This window comes from Panthera pardus, unplaced genomic scaffold (genome assembly GCF_024362965.1).
Source record: "Panthera pardus isolate Hobbes unplaced genomic scaffold, ASM2436296v1 HiC_scaffold_10, whole genome shotgun sequence".
Lineage (NCBI taxonomy): Eukaryota > Metazoa > Chordata > Mammalia > Carnivora > Felidae > Panthera > Panthera pardus.
The window spans coordinates 49,397,463-49,412,097 of record NW_026526655.1 but is presented as its reverse complement, the minus strand read 5'-3'; the positions used below and the strand labels follow the sequence as shown (position 1 = coordinate 49,412,097).

The following is a 14,635-nucleotide window of genomic DNA, read 5'->3' as shown; positions in this document are numbered from 1 at the left end:
GTGGAGTTGTTTGTGACCAAAACCCAATATCAACTCTGTATCTAATAGTGTTTTAATTATATATATATATATATATATATATATATATATATATATGTGTGTGTGTGTGTGTGTGTGTGTAAACTTCATGAACACATATATATGTGTGTGTATATATATATACATATATAATATATTAAGCAGCTTAATAATTTCAAAGTCAAGGACTCTTTGATTTTATTTATATTTTTCCCACAGTTGTAAGGTGGTTACTGCTCCAGCCATCACATCTACATTCTAATCTAGAAAAAAATGAAATGAGTAAAGTAGGAAGAACAAAGTTGACAGTTCTTTTTAAAAAAAATTCCCACCCAACAGTGTTTGCTTATATCTCTTTTGATGGAACAATGTCACAGAACCACTACTAAGTGTAGGGAAGGATGAAAACATGATTTTTTAAAAACGTGATTAATTAAGCTGGGAATACATCACTAATCCCAATAAAAGCAGTGTTCTGTTAGTAAGAAAAAGAGATAATTGATGATACCCTAGAAGTCTACCACAACTAGTCACTGGCTTTATGACCTTGGTCAATTTCACCTCTCTCATTATAAATTATATTATGTTTAATGGAGTTGTTAATAATTCTTACCTAGAAAACACGTTGCAAATCAAATGAAAAGTAATTTGCCCAGGTTTGATACATAAGAAACTCTAAATGATGGTAACGATCATAAAATTTTGTATCATGAAACTCCGTACTCCTAAGAAGCTGACTCTTTAGAAAAATTTAGGATTTCTTTTAACTCTCTTCAATAATGATTAGCATAACTGATTCCCTTGCAAGGTCTTGGATCACTGCTGTTCTGGTGTTACAAAATTAATACTTACACTAGGGGGCGGCATAACATTTCCTCTTGCTCTTACATAGACCTGTATATAGTAAATAATCATGGATTAATAGATTTGTCAAATACAGTTATTACAGTTTTATTAGCCAAAGTCACTTTAAAATTTCACTGACCAGGAAGTCAGTATGGTCATGTGACATAGGTGTGATGTATTTGTCCTATGCTCTATTTGTGTATTTCACCACGTAGTTATTTTCTACCTTAGTCACATGTGCTGTATGTATCAAAATGGAGCTGACATGGAGTTGATGTCCAACTATACCTTACTAGACTATATTCCTGGCTGAAATTGTGTCAGTTTTCATCATTGAAGTTGATGTTTCTGAGTACTTTTAAGTATCTTCAACCAAATCATTTTGTGAAACTTAATGCCCAATTTATTTTAATGTCATAGTTAATATATAATTAAATTTGATGCACATTTTCATGGAATTAAATTATTAAGCAAAATAAAGGTGGACTGTGATGACCACTATTTGTTGACACAAGAATAGCTAAAACACGAAATAAATAATATTTGAAATTGTGAAATCTATCATTTATTGCATTATTGCCACAAGTCACATTACAGGAAAATAGTTGAAAAATGTCTGAGACTCAAATTTCCCATTTTTATTAAAATTCAATGGAATTTCCTCCATACAAATTGGGATTACTTTTCTTAGAGAAAATGTACAGATTGCATAAAATAACACAAACTGTTCTATTTGTTACTAATCACTGTGAAATTATTGATGTAACATGAAAGATGCAATTTTTATGGATCAAGACTTGGAGGAGTTTGATAGTATGATACATGCTGCTACTCAAAAACTCAAAAGGCTATTTTCAGGTAGGGTGATACTAAAAAAATTTCTGATGTAGCATATTCCATATTGCTGTCCTGGAGACCCACATTTTTAAAAAATTTTTTAATGTTTTTTTTTTAATGTATTCTTGAGAGAGAGAGAGAGAGACAGATCATGAGTGAGGGAGGGGCAGAGAGAGAGAGGGACACATAATCTGAAGCAGACTCCAGTCTCTGGGCTGTTGCTGTCCTGGAGACCCACATTTAAGACAATCTATTACCATCCCATTTCACGGTAAAGGGTTATGAAGTAAATAATAGTAGTAGTGGTAATAATCATAGTAATAATAATGACAATAATAATAAAACAATTTGTTCCACTTTGTACAGTGCATAGCATAGCTCTAAGCATAATTTGATAATGTAAGGAAAAAAATTGGAAACTAAGGATATTGTTTACTTATAGTGTTAAATTGGTCTAATTAAAATACGGTATCAACTCAATTAATATATGCTATAGTCTCTAATTGTTATCCTTCCAGGCACTAAACATGCCAACTATTTTGACACATTAATAAAGTGCTAATACAATCCTATCAACTATTGAAACTATAGACTATGTGAGATATTCTTCTCTTTTCTTTCAGCACCCCACATAAGTGTAGTATCTGTTCACGGACACAGGCAAAATAGGCATGCACACATGGAAAAATCATTCTTTGTCTCCTCTCTCACCACCCTCTTGCTACACCCCCACCGTAGTCCAGAGAAGCAGAGAAGATATTGTTACTCCAGTTTTAGTCTGTCTGCATGTTTGTTTCTCAGGAAGTACATGTAATTCTACTAACAGTTTTGGCCAGCCTAGGGATCAAAAAAATTATTTAGTTGAAAAGTAATTAAGAACTCCACTTCCCCCCTACCTCAGCCAATGAATATAATAGCAGAGGTCTGAAAATAACAGTGGTAATATTTGGGAAATCTGAAGTAAGCTGATGGCCAAAGTTCCACTGGATGACCACAATCCTAGGAATTAAAAACAAATAGAAAGAAGGAAGGGGAAAAGGAGGGTTGGAGTGAGGAAAAAGAAGAGTAAAGAAAGTTAGGCAGTTCTTGGGCAGTTAAGAAGACTGTAAACTGATATAAGAAGATGTATCAATTTAAATAACTGGATGATGGTCCATCCAGATTTGGCTGGGATAATCGCAGCTAAGGCTGTTGTCTTAGAATGCTTAATAATGGTACTACCTTTACCTCTCTGATTTGGATGATAATCTGTATGAGAATCCTTTAAATGTAGAAACCTCCACAGTGATGGGAATCAGTTTGAAATGATTTCCTGTTCTCTAAACTGGCTGAAGTTCTGCATTACTTTAGGATTTGTAGATTCCTGCGAGAATGCTATCTCCAGATGATGACATTAATATAGTACTTGGCTAGTTTTTCAACAACCCTAAGCCTTGTTGTTGTTTCAACAACCCTAAGCCTCAATGATGAAAGGAATGCTGTTATTCTTTTTCCCAGTTTGGGTGTAGCTGCATGATGGACAAAGGGTTATTCAGAGGCAGGGCACAGGCACAGGGTCACTAAGAGGTCATCTGTGGCAGATGCAGTAAAGAGGAGAACACTGAGTGTCCAGTGGCTGTGTGTGAGCCAAGCCTTGTCAGTGGAGAGTCCCTGGGGCTCATGAGCCAGCTGCATTGTTCCAAACTATTTAGTGGAAGAATTTTGCCCAAGCCAATTTTGGTTCCTCAACAAGACTCATTCAACAAGGTCACCTTTGAATCTGTCAGCTACCTAATACTCTTCCAATACATGTATTTTATGCTTCATGTAATGAGTTAATTTTGGTTATTTTTAGCTGAGAGACCTGACTAGAATTTAGGACGACTGTGGAATTGGCAATTTTTTTCAAGGACATGAGTACTGTGCTGGGTTTTATATCTAAAGAGTTTTGACAGTGTTCACTCCCTCCTTTGCTTCTCATCAGTCCCCTTGATGGTTTTCTATAGTGAAAGGTGTTCAGCCTCTGGAATGAGATTTAGGTTTGAATTCTGGCAATGTAACCTGGGCCAGGCATTTTTCCTCTTTTAGGTTAGGTTTTTTATCTATACAACATAACAAAATTGTAGTTCATTTAGTCCCTGCTATATACCAGGTGTTACTTGAAACATGTTATGTAAATCATATGTAATTACTGTTGAAATGCTTTAAGATGGGTATGCGTGAACAGGATTATTGTAATGATTAAATAACATAAGGGGATTCTCTACTTCAGAGTCTGATGATATACAATAAAAGCTATTGTTATTTTTGCCAATATTGATATCTTAAATAAGGCTCATCCTTCCTCCTTTCTGAAGCTGATACAAGGTCTTGTGCTTTTCAGATAGAACATGAGGGATGCCAAATGAATAATATTTATTGTAGGTGCTATAGGGAATCCTGTGAAAAATAAGCCAGGAAATTGATCATAAAATTTAGCACCTATATATGACCTATGAGAGGATTATCTAGTTTATTCTATGCAGGAAAACTGAAGTTCTCTGGTGTACAGATTTCAGACTAGATGATCATACTTGTTACCTGAAGATGTAGAAAATGCAACATCCTGGACTTCACTTAGTATCTATGGTTAGGGTCCATATCTATCGTTGCTTGATTTCAACCGACTTGTTCCAGAAGGACACTTGGTTGTCACACACTCATATTTGACATGAGAAACGAGACTCTGTTCTTCTTCTTTCTTAGGTTCTCTGCCCAACACTTCTCCTCATCCCACTTCGCCCCCAAATAGAACCTTTAGAAAGCTGGCAGAAATGCATGTTTCATTGTAAGGAAAAATGAAATTTAGAAAAGGTTTAGTTAGAATATAAGGACATAATCTTAAAATTCGATAGAGTCTAACCTCTACAGAACAGACGAAGATGTAAAACTTCATGTTGGAAGCAGAAAATAATCTAGTTCTAGCTTCAGCCTCATGAGACAATTTAGTTAACTTAGCCAATTTCCTTTTCAACCATGCTTTCATGAAGCATGAAGAAATTAGAAGTAATAATCCATATCATAGTATTTAAGAATTTTCAATGTATGCTATTTTCTTCATTCATTGTGTTGAACTACAAAGCAAATGGTTGAGCTAATAGTAAACATCAGGTAATTTACAACATAAAAGACATAAGGGTGAATAACTTCATGAAATGTTGGGTGATAGTAGGTATTTTCATGAAAAGTATGTGGAGGATTTAACAGTGCTAGCTTGGATTTATAAATAAAATCTTATATGCTAATTATATTCTTATTAAATCATATGATATATCTCAATTACCTTTGGTATTAAAATTATTTTATTTTAAAATTTGGTGCAGGTACTGGTTGTTATGTGTAAGTGATGAATCACTAAATTCTACTCCCGAAACCAATATTGCACTATATGTTAACTAACTGGAATTTAAATAAAAACTTGAGAGGTACCTGGGTGGTTCAATCTGTTAAGCGTCTAACTCAATTTCAGTTCAGGTCATGATCTCACGGTTTGTGAAATCGAGGTCTGAATCAGGCTCTGTGGTGACAGCACAGAGCCTGCTTGGGATTCTCTCTCTCCCTCTCTACCCCTCCCCCACTTGCATGCTTGCTCTCTCTCTCAAAATAAATAAATATACATTTAAAAATTAAAAAAATAAATTTACAGTATTGCCCATTTGTTTATCAATAAAGCATTCAATAAAGACATTTTCATGCTTCTTTTTCATATAGGGAACTGGACAGAAGCTAGTTAATTAGATTTAATGAGCTAAATGGCATATTTTATATGTATTATATATTGCACCAAGGTAGAAAAAAGATTATTTAATAAACTATATGATTTTAGTAAAATTCAGAGCTTAAGATATTTTTCTAGTACTTTCAATTCACTTTGCAATTTTTCTTCCTTCAGCTTTTTTCACTCCTAGTGTTTGCAATCTTCTGTTTAGTAACTATTAAGAGTAATGGAAGTTCTCAAACCAAAGCAGATAATGAATTATTTGTAAGTCGTTTATAGCTGAAAGAGTGCCATCATTTTCTAGGATATATTATTGGGTTTTTCATTTATAGGAATAAGATAAGAGAAACTGTCCATTTTCTAATCACTGGGCTTTGCAGCACACATTTGTCAAGGCTTGGCTTTCAGCTTTAGATGGTTCATAATATGTACGTTATCCTCCTGTCTTTCTCAGAAGATTATTTTCAGGGAGAATACAAGAAAATGAAAAGATCTGAAGCCTTTTAATATATTTTTTGGTAAGATGTGGGTGCTTCTAAATTTATTTTCTCCTAATTGCTGGCTGTGCTGCAAAGAAGAGGAATGGGGGATGGGTAGGGCAAAGAGAAAAGCACCTTGTAATGTGTCAACAGAAAGGAGCCTTTGAGCAGCCCTTTGGTGTTATTTGTAAGGAGCTTTCTACTATCTCTATCCTCATCAATTTGGCCCAGTTCTAAACTGTGTGTGTGTGTGTGTGTGTGTGTGTGTGTGTACATACAATAACGATAAAAGGTCTAAATGTAGTTACAAGCTTCTGGATATCTGAAGGGAATAGGAATATTATTAAGGATTAAGGATGATTTTATGCTAAGAAAATATAGTAACATTTTGAAGTAGAGAATAAAGACAACATAATTCATTGCAAAACAGAAGCTAGAAACAAAATCATATAGCTAAAAGTGATAATAAATATCCATTGAGTGGAGACTCACAAGATAATAGCACAGCCCTACATCACATTGCTTCTAACTTCATATTTTTATTTGATTATGTATTCATAATACAAGAAGAATATGATTTTTAACCAGGCAGGTACCATTATTATCCACATTTTACTTAGGGAAAACTTAAGAGAATCTAAGGTTATTGCCAGAGACTATAAAAGCTGTGAATGGTTCAGCCTAATTTTGTCTTAAGTTGTGTTTTAGTCACAACCTCAATAAGTGTAGTTAATTATGTTAATTTTATAATAATAATGCTTTAAGCACTTCCATTTTACAAAGAATAAGAGATCAGTTAATTATACAATAGAAATTTTATATATTATTTACAAAATACATACTTTACATTCTACCCTTAAAACAGTTCATGAGGGGCACCTAGGTGGATCATTTGGTTAAGCGTCAGATTCTTGATTTTGGCTCAGGTCATGATCTCACAGTTCGTGAGTTCTAGCCCCACGCTGGGTTCAGTGTTGACAGGGCAGAACCTGCTTAGAATTCTCTCTCCTCTTCCTTCTTTACCCTTCCCCCACTTGTGCGCTCTCTCTCTCTCGCAATAAATAAACTTTAAAAAAAGTTCATGGTTAAATCTATATGTCAGAAAAATATATTAAACTAGAAATCAACTATATATTTCCAAAAATAAGTCTACAGGTATTCCCGGGGATATGCATATTTTTGCCTTTATAAGTTTTAGTTTCATATCACATGATATATAGGTTTGTCAGAGAATCAATAATGAATACTTAGCCCACTAAATTAAAAATATGAACTATTAAAGACAGTTTGTATGCAAACTTTTGAAAAGTAGAAATAATCACATTTAACATAACTTGTTGAGCTATTGCCTATCAATCCCTCATACCTTTTTGTGTGCCAAATGCTGCACACGATAAAATTACAGTTCATTAACTTTCTTTAGTACAAGTTAAAAGGAATGGGGCACCTGGGTGGTTCAGGTAAGTGTCCTACTTTAGCTCAGGTCATGATCTTGCGGTTCACGAGTTCGAGCCCTGCATCGGGCTCTGTGCTGACAGCTCAGAGCAGGAGTCTGCTTTGGATTCTGTGTCTCCCTCCTTCTCTCTCTGTTCCTCCCCTGCTTTCACTCTGTCTCTCTCTCTGTCTCAAAAATAAATAAAGATTAAAAAAATTTAAAAAGGAACCAATTGTGTGGCAGAGATGCCTCCAAATGTGAAGTAAAATACATTGCTTTATTTTCTGCTAAAAATTTGCTGATTTTGAAAATTGATTTATAAAAGAGAAGGGGGTGAGCCATGACTTTTACCAGAAGGAATACTACCAGTAAAAAATAAGGTTATATTGCTGACAGTAGATAGGAAGCTAAGTAATCTGATTTTTTTGTTTTAGCAGTTATCTGTCTTCAAAAACTAGCAAAATGGACTCATGTGTTTATTCATCAAATATGAATTAAACATGATAGTAACATTATCTGATGATTTTCCCTTTCTCCTCTAGTAGTTGCTCAGTCATCAGGGCATGGAATCACACCTATTCTCCTTGCTTGAGCCTGTTGAAAGTCATACTCAAGTAGACTATAATAACACTATAAGTGGAGAGGCAGGAAAAGAGACTTTAAAAATGGAAGACAAAAAATAGTAAATAACTTGTGAGATATAATAGACATTTTACAGAGGAGTGTTTTAATTATTGGTAGGGTAAAAGGTGTCATTAACCATCTGATCAGTTTCATAGGCTATAGACATGAACCTCCTACTAATATTTTATGATTTCAGAATCCCAAAATAGGTAAATTATTATTTTCAATTATAGCAAATGTTTAATAAGAAGATGTTTCACAATTGAATATTTGGGTTTTTAATGGATTTTATTTTTATATGTTTAATTTGAGTGTTTATTTAGAAAGAGAGAGCATGAGCATGAGAGCATGAGAGAAAGAGACAGAGAGAGAGAGAGAGAGAGAGAGAGAGAGAGAGAATCCCAAGCAGGCTCCATACTGACAGCCAGTAGCCCAATGTGGGGCTTGATCCCACTAACCCTGAGACCATGATCTGAGCCAAAATCAAGATGCTTAACTGACTGAGCCACCCAGGGGCCCCAAAGATTTATTTTCTTTTCTTTTAAGAGAGAGAAGAAGAGACAGCATGAGGTGGGGAGAGGGGCGGGGGAGGGGAGGGAGAGAGAGAGAGAGAGAGAGAGAGAGAGAGAGAGAGAGAGAGAGAATCTTAAGCAGGCCCTACGCTCAGCTCAGAGCCTGATACAGCCTTGATCCCATGAGCCTGGGATCATGACCAGAGTTGAAATCAAGAGCCGGACCCTCAGTTGACCAAGGAATCCAGCACCCCTTGTATATCTTTTATCTGTATTTCTAGGTGAATGAGTTGACCTGAGTGAAAGAGTATTGGATTTAGAATTTGAAGATTTAGTTCTTACTTAATTATTCTGTCTACTTAAGACTTAGTTTCTGGACAATATGTATAATGTTTGCAAAAGTATATATCTGCTCTGGGATACATGTATTCATTTATTTCTACATTCCTAGAACATATTTATTGATTACCTCTATGTGTCAGATTCTATAATAGACACAATTAACACAATGGAAGGCAATAAGGATTTGGTTCTTTGTTTCTAGAATGCATTGTCTTATGCAGTGGTCACCGAATTGGAGTATATGCAATATGCTAGCAAGTGTACAAATTGCTTTACATGGAACAAGTAGAAATACTAAACATTGTCTTTATATATGTGATTATCTCATTTTAAAATGTTTTATAATATTTTATGCTATATAGAAATGCATGTATTTATTTGCTTATTAGCTTGAAAGTCTTTTGCTAATAGGATTGTGCCATCAAACAAATTCAGTGACTGAATTAGTATAAGGGAAAAGAATCAAATGAAATGAAAAATTTTATAGCCAAAGACAATATAATTTTTAAATATTGATTTACATTTTTTTTTGGCTGGAACATTTTGAAACATTACATATGTGAAGTCCCCTGTAGTTTTGCAGTTAAGCATCAATATGAACATAGTGTGTTTTAGACACATTTCCAAGAATTTTGTTTGAATTAACATTTTATCTTCGCAGCAACCCTATTTGGAAAGTAACCTGATTGTATCTAACTTACAAGTGTCATTCAAATTCAGGTAATTTGTCTTCAGAGCTAGAGTTCATATCCACTATGCTAGCCTGTCTCTTACACGTCAGGTTCATTGATAGAGTGCAATGATAATGGCAGATCTGGAAATAACTATAGTATTAATAGCTTTAATCCATTTTTCATTATTTACATCTTTACATTGTGTCATGAGACATGTCAATCTTTCTTTTGCTGTGAGGTATGTCTTTCCACACAGCATTGATTTATAGTTTTCTGATTGTATTCTTTTAAATTTCTGTTTGAATAGTCATCAAAGATTGAGTCAATCCTTGCAATGTATTGAGAGCACTACAGCTTGACATGGAAAAATGGAGCCTATTAAGGTAAATACTCTGCACCAATAGGAACCTCAGTTTTATACTGAATATTAATATAATATTTTAAATTATATATAAAATGCTGAATGAAAAACCTGCTTACCTTTTTCAATAGAGTTCCATTTTTTTAATTGAAACTGATTCATATCATATATACTTTGGGGTGCATCAAACTTATTTTCATTTTTATGTCAATTTTAATAATGCATAAATTTTCTAATTGAATTACTTTCAGAAAGCACCGATAGTTTTATTTATTTTGTATCAAAACCAAATACAAAGAAGTGTTTCCTATGAGTTAACTTGTATGGTATGTTCATTTATTCAAAAATGGGTAGGGGATTCTGGATGGCTCATTTGGTTAAGTGTCTGACTCTTGGTTAAACTCAGGTCATGATCTCTGCGTTGGTCTCACTGACAGCAGCAAGTAGTTTTCTTGGGATTCTCTCTCTCTCTGCCCCTCCCCTTTTCTCTCCCTCCCTCTCTCTCTCTCTCTCTCAAAAATAAATAAATAAACTTTAAAAATATCTATTAGACACTATTGTGTAAGCAGATATTGTGGGGTAGGTGCTAGAAATGTAATAGTGAGCAAAAAGCACACAAGTCCCCTGCCTTCATAAAACTTATGGTTTAGCAGGTGAGGTAGGTGTTAATCACTAAACATATTATGTTAGGTTTGCAGGGTGGCCATAACACAGAACCACAAATTGGGTAGTTTGAAATAACAGAAATTTATCTTCTCACAGTTTGATGCTAGAAGTCAGAAATCAATGTGTTGGCAGGGCCATGCCCAACCTGAACCTATAGGGGAGAATCCTCTCTTGCCTCTTCTAGCTCCTGGTAGCCTCAGGCTTTCCTTGGCTTGTGACAGCATTACTCCAATCTCTGCCCTCATCTTTACATCCTATTTTACTTTCTGTGTCTGAGTGTCTCTATATCTTCACATGTGTGGGTCTCTGCTTCTTGTCTTGTAAAGACACAGACCATTACTGGATTAAAAGCCACCTTATTCCGATTGAATTTATCTTAACTAATTACATCTGCAAAGACCCTTTTTCCAAGTAAGGTCATTCTGAAATACTGAGGATTAGAGCTTCAACACATCTTCTTGGAGAATACAGTTCAACCCATAATAGGTTCATTGCAAACTACGTTAAGTATCATGAAGGAAAGGTACAACCAGAATGAGAGCATGTACAATGGGGAACAGATCGAGTATGGAATGTAGGGATGGCTGTATAAATCATAAGCAGGCAAAGGTGGAAGAAGGTGGGGTTCAGCAGAGAAAATGGAATGGACATGTGGCTTTTGAAGACAGGAAGCTTAGCATTTTTGAGAAACTGAAGGAAAGCCAAGATGGCTAGAGATTTTAGAGTTGGTAAGAAATTGCTGGTGATGGGAGTGTGCATAGGTCCAGAAATTTCAATATTTAAGTTTCCTTTGGAGGTTTACTGAAAAAAATTACCTGATTGTATCTTGAAAATATCAGTCCCACTCTTGGGAAATATGAGATGGGAGACTACAACAATGAATGCAGATATACCAGCTAAGGGTCAATTGTAGCAAGGTAAGCTAGAAATGGTTTGGACTAAAACAATGTATTTTGAGATATGTGTTCAGATTTAATATACATTCACTAAACAGAATCAACAGGATGTATGATAAATAGTATTTGGGGAAGGAAGTCAAAATATGTGCCAAGAATGCTCCTGAATTACTCTCCTGTAGCACTGTATGAGTATCACTCACTGGCAAAGAGGTAGTGATAGTAAATATTGTTAAGTGTGTTTTGAACATGTTGAGCATTAAGTGCTTTTCACAAATATTTCAGGCATGTAGTTAAACATGTGGATTTAGAGGTCACAAATAAGGTCTTGGTTAGGATATATATTTTAATAGTCATTGGTCGTCCTGGCCTCATTCCAGTTTCTTGTGCTTTCCTATTTCTACCTGAGGAGCAGAGCTGGGATTTAGAAAGAACTCACAATGTGCACTATATTAAACAATCTCTGGACACAAAAGCTAGACTTTTATGTTTTTAATGAAATAAGTTCCATCATCATTATAAATTCTCAGTGGAAAAGACAATTCTTAAAACTTGGGAGTTTTACGTTGACACTGTTTTTAGTTAATTTTTAAATTCATTATTTTTTCATTCCTTTTTATCTTCTATGATTATTATTATTATTTTGGAGAGAGAGAGACCGCCAGGTGGGAGTTAGAGGGGCAGAGGGAGAGAGAAAGAGAATCTTAAGCAGGCTCCACGCTCAGAGTGGAGGCCAACACAGGGTTCGATCTCACAACCCTGGGATCAGGACCTGAGCTGAAATCAAGAGCTAGGGACTCAATCAACTGAGCCATCCAGGCACCCTCTTTTTATCTTAAATTCTAAAGGAGAAGGCTTGATATCTATCCATAGACATTCCTTTTCACTACATCTGGACAGATTATCAATGATACTCAAAAACAAATGTTCTCTGGGAGATGCTTTTCAGGTCTGTACTACTAAGTGTACCTGAACAATACAAAAAACACTGGATATGAAAGAGGTAATTTATTTGTAGAGGGTGTGTGTGTGTGTGTGTGTGTGTGTGTATTTTACCATCAACTAAGAGTGAATCACTCTAAATTATTCTCTAGAGACTAATTTACATGAATAAGAATAAAAGAAAACTAAGAAAGGAAAAAGGTGTAGAACTGGGAAACAGATTTGAAAGAAAATCTTTAGTAAATGGAATGCCATTCAATTATTGCCTGTAAAACAAACTAGAAAATAGCATTTGAAGGAAGGTTGTCCACATGACAAATATGTGATACTGCATTGACAAACCAGGAATTGGAACAATCTGTTCCCTCTATCAACAGCAGCACTATACAAACTAAAAGCCATATGCTATTAAGCAGGCAAATAAGTCATTCTTATTATGTGTTAGAAAAGTGAATAGTGGGTATATGAACAATGATTACTTTGTAGTGTACAATTCTTGTTCTAGTCATGGTAGATGACTGAAAATATTTGAACATTGTTAACTGTTTCTTAATTGAAATCTGTATAATAGTGACTATGTAATAGTTCACCCTCAAAATTCAAAAGTAAATGAATATTTGCATAAAATATCAAGAGTATGAAATACTGGTGAGTTATGAGATACTAGAAGTAAATTTTTTTAAATAAAAACCTGACATGAAATGAAAACCAAATGTGTATTTTAATACCTACATGAAAGAAAAACCAAACTGTCAAACATAAATCAAACAGAGAAATATTCTCTAATTATATACTGTACCTCTTGCTTTGGATAAAGTTGTCATATTCAGAAGAATAGTTAACAAGATTTGGAAAATATCCATAAATTATTCCAGATTTGCCAAGTATTTTGTGCCATTCTATTAAATGCATTAGATTTCAATCAAGGACACATCATAATTTTCATATTTTTTATGTTACTTGTTCCAAGAAATAATTTATTGATTTTGAGTATGTCTTAGGATCAGATTAATGGTTATGAAAACCATGCTAAGTTTTCATAAATGATATCTGCTAAATATTACAATAATACACATTTTTTAAAGATAACATCTAAACCCATCATTTAACACCCATGGAAGTCTATTACATTTAAAAGTATCATTGTCATTACACTGTCCACAGTCTTGATGAAAAAAAGAAAAAAAGAAGAAACACATACAACACATCCCTCATGTAATATGTGCCAAAAATCAATAGCAATATTATGAAAGATATTGTCTGGTAGATAGGTGAAATACAAATCATTACTCAGATTATAATGTTCCACTGGGCCCCAAAATTTGAGTAAAGAATCTGAGTTTAAATGGAAAGAATAATCAAGAGGCATTTATGGAACAGTATAAAGAAATCAATGTGTTTATTTGGACAGTCAGTCAAATGGGCTAAGGATTCTTAGATGTAGCTGACTGTTCCAAGAGTCTTACAGCATGTTAGGATTCCCCATAATTGATTGACAACAGTAGTTAAAATAATGTTGGTCCATTGATCCATTTGCAATTATCAGTAGATTAAAGCAGTTTTGGCTCCTATTTTGTCCAGTTGTTCTTTCATGTGATGTTGATTAAAAATACTCTAAGAACTGTTGCACAGCAATGTTAATGCACTTAATGCCTGTGTATGTTTCAGAGTGATTAAATTGGTGAATTTTCTATTGTTTTTATTTTACCACAATAAAAAGTAAGCCTAAAACTACTATAATTCTAAATTCTGGGTGTAAATACAATGCTTCTAGCCTTCTGTAAAAGTTTCTTATCTCACTTTGGTGCAGATATAATCTTAGCTATCTAAATTCCAGTATTTCCATTAAAATATATATGCATGTCTGCATATGAGGAAGGTAGTAAGTCTGTATCATATTTTCTCAGACCATCAGCAATGAATATAAAAGACTGCCTTCATGTGCCAACTTGGACTACTTACAATCTGAAGAAGATACACACTTTCATACATTTTTTAATTATTCATGATGCAGGTTCCAGGTTGTAATTAAATTATGGAACTCCCTATGTAGTGTTCTAACACCTAGAATACTATAGTAGATTTCTTTCCTTCTATGAAGGACCACTCTACTTTTTTCTTCCTGAACTTCTAGACCTATTTTCTATTTGCTTTAGTCATGTAACATTCTTTATGAAAAGCTAGTCATCATCATTTGGAATTGATTTCTGTATAGTATTGACATGTATAACTAGGCAGCATAGCAGCTGACTTAATTAATGATAAGT

The 14,635-nt window shown here is 34.2% G+C and overlaps 1 protein-coding gene across 1 annotated transcript in view; it reads left to right on the top strand.

Moving 5' to 3' along the window:
* ZNF804A (zinc finger protein 804A) overlaps positions 1-14,635 on the top strand; it is a 286,277-nt gene that overhangs the window by 10,233 nt on the left and 261,409 nt on the right. The window lies entirely within an intron of this gene.